Below are 6,000 nucleotides of genomic sequence, written 5' to 3'. Positions count from 1 at the left end.
GTGATGTACTCTTTACTAATGCTGTCCTTCGTAGCCTTTGTAGGGGAGTTCTAGTATTATAGGTATCAACAGTCGCTGCTTCTGACACGTAACATACTTTGCCCATCAGGCAGAATCTGTGTGTGGCCAGAAGGATGTACTTTCTCCTGTTACTGGAGAGAATTACCATGGACAGAAGGGTACTTAGCTGGCCAACGCTGTAGCATCAGGCAACGATGCCAAACCCAAAGTCGGTCGTTTTCACTGACTTCTTTCTTCGTTTTCTCCACTCTGTGGGTCTTGACGAGTATACAGCGAGGCACACTTCCATTACAGTGCTGTGGGTCTTGACGAGTATACAGCGAGGCACACTTCCATTACAGTGCTGTGGGTCTTGACGAGTATACAGCGAGGCACACTTCCATTACAGTGCTGTGGGTCTTGAGTATACAGCGAGGCGGGGCTTGATGAGTATACAGCGAGGCACACTTCCATTACAGTGCTGTGGGTCTTGATGAGTATACAGCGAGGCACACTTCCATTACAGTGCTGTGGGTCTTGACGAGTATACAGCGAGGCACACTTCCATTACAGTGCTGTGGGTCTTGACGAGTATACAGCGAGGCACACTTCCATTACAGTGCTGTGCAGTTATCTCCCTCAATCCTCTGTGCTTCTCCTCTTCATCCCTCCTTTCTGTCGTCACCCCTGGCAACCACTGGTCTTGTCCTATATTCAGTTTTGCTTTTTCAGAGTGCCATAGGTTTAGAACCACAGTAGATTAGTGCTGAAGTCTCTTCCTCATCCTTCACGGCGTGATAGCTCATTTCTTCCTCAGGTAGAAGAATTTCCCATTGTGTGGATGAATGAACCATACCCTGTCTATTCATCTTGGGCCTCATGGTTGCCTTTGAACTTTGGTGATTATGAAGAAAGCTTTGTAGTGTTTTGCATGTATATAAGGTTTCAACTCAACTGGTTAACTACAAAAGAACATTCTTTTTGGTTTGTATAGTAAGAATATGTTTAGTTTTTTTTATGGAGTAGCCAAAGTGGCTACACCATCTTGTTTTCTGACCAGTGTTGACTGATCACTGATTGACCTCTTGACCTCCATCCATGCCAGCGTTTGATAGTGGCAGATTTTGGATGCTGGTCATCGTGATAGATGCATCAGGATCTCTCATTGTTTTAACTTACAATTACCCAAGCATGTGACGATCAGCATCTTTCCATCCCTCCAGTTGTCCCCTGTATGTCAGGTGAGGGTTCCACTCCTGGGTGGTGGATGAGAAAATTAGATGAAAGTCAGAGCAGTTACTGCAACTTATTGAATATAACTGGAGGACTGTGAATCAAATTCTCTTCACCGAAGCTCAGCCCACAAAAATACAGTCAAGTGTGTTTTAGAAGACTCACGGCTGTGTGTTTGGTCATGGTTTGCTTACGTCGTCCTTTCTTCTTTCATTCTATTCCAAGGCTCCCTCTTTTGTTTTCATTCTGGTTATAGAGCTTTGTTTAGTCATTCATCTACAGTAAATCTGCTGGGGACACATTCTCCTAATCTTTCCTCACTGAGAACGTCCTCACTCTTTTTCCTTGTTTTTCTCTGGCTGCTTTAAAATTTTCTCTTGTTTTTAGTTTTTGAAACTTCGATGACCTGTGTCTTGGTGTGGATTTCTTCAGGTTTATTCTGTTTGGATTTCACTCCACTTTTTTCCTATCTGTAGATCTTGAGCTCTGGTCAAACTGGGGGAAAATCTGGTTGCTACTTAGAGTGCCCTCTCAGCTGCCCCTCCCCCCTCAGCTGCCCCTCCCCCCCTCAGCTGCCCCTCCCCCTCTCAGCTGCCCCTCCCCCAGAACTCTGAAGATGCAGGTGCTGCATCTTTTGTTATGAGCCTCACAGGTGCTGGCTCTGTTTGTTTGGTTTTTCTCCAGTCTGTTTCTCCTGTGCTGTTCGGCTTGAGTAATTTCTAATGTCCCATCACCCAGGTGACTGATTCTTTCCTCTGTCCCATGCATCCTATGGCTGAGCCCTTTAATGCTGACTATTGTACATTTCGGTTCTAAACTTTCCGTTTGGTTTTGTAACCATGGGAACACCTACATGAACTCTCTAGCTTTCTTGTTTTTAGTTGATAGCTAATTTTGAAGGTTACACACCTGATCAATATATTGTTATTCTCCCACTGGCTTTGTGGTCCATAACCTCTGAGACATGTGGGTATGATGATAATGATGGCCTAGGTTAGTCTTCAGGGACCCAAAGGCCACTTCTGCTGAAAGCAGACTGTTCACATGGGAATACAGATGACTCAGGGATGACTAAGACAGGTGAATCAAGCTTGGTACTGCTGCCTCTGTATTGTATCAGTGTCCTCCTCTGCTGTCTTAACTTTGGGCCAGATTTCTGCTCAACTCTGTACATAGTCATATTAACCACTTCAGAAATGTCTTCTCCAGAGCTGTAGAATTAACTTGACCTAAACTTACTAAAGCCTTGTTCCCCTCCAGGGCTGATGACATCAGGATAAAGACAACTAAGACAGCATCCTAGTCCAGGGCAGCGGAGCGTTGTCTACACCTGGTCCAGGTCAGTGGAGCATGTCTAAAGGTCTCTTTCTTGCCTATGGTTCCAGCTCCTCTTTCTCTCCCTGTAACACAGGGAAACACACCTTAGTTCTCTGAGAGTCTGTGTTGGTCTCACCTCCCATTTTTGGTTTGATGGCTTTTTAAGTAAATCTTTTTCCTTGGCCCAACAACCTGTACTTGAGTCATTGGACTTTTTGAGTGGTGCAGTACCTAGACATAGTTTGGTAGCAGTATTTTAAATATGTATCTTCTGTTTCTTTGTTGGGGCTCTGTAATTGGTGTTGGAAATGAACTTGGGGCCTCATACATACTAGGCAAGTGCTCTACACTTCAGGTTATTCCCAGCCTGACTGTGTGTTTTGTTTGCTTTGCATAGGTTTATAGTTGCTCAATGAAACGTTTTTTTTTGTTTTTGTTTTTGTTTTTTTCAAGACAGGGTTTCTCTGTGTAGTTTTGGAGCCTGCCCTGGATCTTACTCTGTAGACCAGGCTGGCCTCAAACTCACAGAGATCTGCCTGGCTCTGCCTCCCGAGTGCTGGGATTTAAGGCATGCACCGCCACCACCCGGTGGAACATTTTTAATTATTTGATTAGTATATGAAGAAACAGGTGACACTGTGACATTTTGGGTCATATATCATTATACTCTGTTCATAGTTGGCCCCACTCTCATCATTTCCACACTCCCTTTCTTGTTGCTCCCTTTTCTCCACCCAAGCAATTCTCTTTTGTGCAAATGATACGTGCCTTAATATAATGCTGACATCTCCATCATCTTGGAACTGAGTGTCTATGTTGATATAGTCCAGCTTGAGATGTTCTGGATTCTTGATATGGTGAGGGAGTTTTGATTGTTACCTGAACATTTTTGCAGTGTGCTGCAATACTCTGGGTCTTATATAAGCCTTCTACCTTAAATATTTTTTTTTTCTCCTGAGACAGGGTTTCTCTGTGTAGCTTTGGTGCCTGTCCTGGATCTCGCTCTGTAGACCAGGCTGGCCTTAAACTCACAGAGATCCGCCTGCCTCTGTCTCCAGTGCTGGGATTAAAGGCGTGTACCACCACTGCCCCTGGCTGGCACACACCCTTAATCCTATCACTTGAGAGGCAGAGATCTGGATCTCTGTGAGTTCAAGGCTACACTGGAAACAGAGCCAGGCAGTGGTGGTACACACCTTTAATCCCAGTACTGGGAAGCACACATGCCTTTAATCCCAGGAAGTGACGACAGGGCAGAGAAAGTTATATAAGGTGTGAGGAAACAGGAACTAAGGCAGTTCAGCTAAGACCCTTTTGGGTGAAGACTCAGAGGATTTCAGTCAGAGGATTCGTGGAGTTGGTGAGGTAATAAATAGGTGGTGGCTGTGGCTAGCTCTGCTTCTCTGATCTTTCAGCTTTCAGCCTGATATCTGGCTCTGGGTTTTTTATTATAAGACCATTTAGCATTGTAACAACAACTCTCCATCATGATTGGGATTAGGACTTGTGGAAAGAGATCCCAGAGACGTAGTTAGCCTCTTATATCTGTGGGATGCAGAGGCACAGTGTAATGAGGAGGCAAGAGCTGCATCAGACACTGAACCTGCTGGTGCTTTGATCTTGTCTGTAAGTCACCCAGTCTAGGTGTTTTATTACAGCAGGTGGGATGGACTAAGACACAGGGGTAAAGGGTGTGCACACTCCGTTCTTCTCTGGGGAAATTCCCTGGTGGACTGACAGGGGGTGGAGGTAGGTACTTTGAGCCCAAACCTAGGTGGGTAGTGTTGGCTATGCCTTGGACTTTCTACTTATTGCTGCTTTGAACAAGTAAAGCAGACTGTGATCTCCCAGGTGTGTTCAGGGGGGCCTGGCTTTGGAAATGGCTGCATCTTCCACACATACACCTTTCTTCTGTTGCCTCATTGCCTCTGTCAGTGAGGACCACTAAGGCTGAAAGGAGTGATGGGCAATCATAACCAACACATCTTTCCAAATGTGCCTGTGTGAAGACTGAACCTTGGTTTGTAATTTCTAGAGTATGGAGACTACTTGTATTTCTCTGCATCTATCTAATTAAAATACTGAAGAAACAGAGCCGGTGGTAGGTCACTGGTAGAGCAGTAGTGTAGCATGGCAAGGCCCTGGGTTGGATCCTCAAATTTATTTATTTTTTATTTTATTTTATTATTATTATTATTATTATTTTTGGTTTTTCGAGGCAGGGTTTCTCTGTAGCTTTGCGCCTTTCCTGGAACTCACTTGGTAGCCCAGGCTGGCCTCGAACTCACAGAGATCCGCCTGGCTCTGCCTCCCGAGTGCTGGGATTAAAGGCGTGCGCCACCACCGCCCAGCCCTATTTTTTATTTTTTGAGACAGGATATTTCTACATAGCCCTAGCAGTCCTGGAACTTACTATGTGGACTAGGCTGGCCTCGAACTCACAGAGAGCTGCCTGCCTCTGCCTCCCGAGTGCTGAGATCAAAGGTGTGTGCCACCTGGCTGGGTTCTTAGCTTGACAACAACAAAACAAAACAAAATAAAACAAGAACAAGAAGCCAAAGCATCCCCCTCCAACAGAAAAGAACGTGGACTTGAAAACATAGGAAGAAATTTATCCAAGTGAAACTGTAAATTATTGGCACTTAAAGGACACACTCAGCAAAGTTGTAACGTGAGTTAACCTTCATTATTGGTTAGGGAATTGGCCTAGGAATTCAGGGCAGGGACAGAGCTCATCTCTGAAAAAGAGGGTGATGGGCTGGACATGATGTCACATGTGCAATTCTAGCACTCAGAAGGTAGAAATAGGACCAGGAATTCAAGGCCAGCCTGGGCTACATGAGAATGATCATAATGTGTTGTCCCCCCACCCCTAAAGCTAGACATAGCTGCTCATGTCCATGATCCTATCACACAGGGTGCTGAGGCAGGAGGACTGCAGCAAGTTTGAGGCTGGCTTGGGCTTCACAGTGCGACCCTGTTACAAAGACAAAAATAAACCAAACAAAAAAGGAAAGTACAGTATATCCTCATCTTTCAGAATATGGATGCCGGTTGTGGTGGCTCATGCCAGTACGATTTGCTGAAGGAGGCAGAGGCAGGAGGATCATGAGTTTGAGGCCATCCTGGGCCACATAATTAAAAGAGGCTGGAGAGATGGCTCAGCAGTTAAGATCACTGACTGCTCTTGTAGAGGACCAGGGTTCAATTCCCAGCACCGACATGGCAGCTCACAATGTCTGTAACTCCAGGGTCCAACACCCTCATACAGACATATATACAGGCAAAGCACCAAATGGGGAAAAAAAAAAAAAAGAATATGGACTCTGGAACTGGAATCTCTAGGTCAGAGGTCAGCAAAGCAGGGCCTGGCCTGCTCCCTGCTTCTGCAGAGTCTAAAAGCTAAGAGTTTATTTATTTATTTTTGACATTTTGAGACACTTTTACTTC

This window comes from Peromyscus californicus, unplaced genomic scaffold (assembly GCF_007827085.1).
Source record: "Peromyscus californicus insignis strain IS unplaced genomic scaffold, ASM782708v3 Scaffold_6__1_contigs__length_162567912, whole genome shotgun sequence".
Classification (NCBI taxonomy): Eukaryota; Metazoa; Chordata; class Mammalia; order Rodentia; family Cricetidae; genus Peromyscus; species Peromyscus californicus.
The sequence above is the reverse complement of the archived record's forward strand: the minus strand, read 5'-3'. Positions refer to the sequence as shown.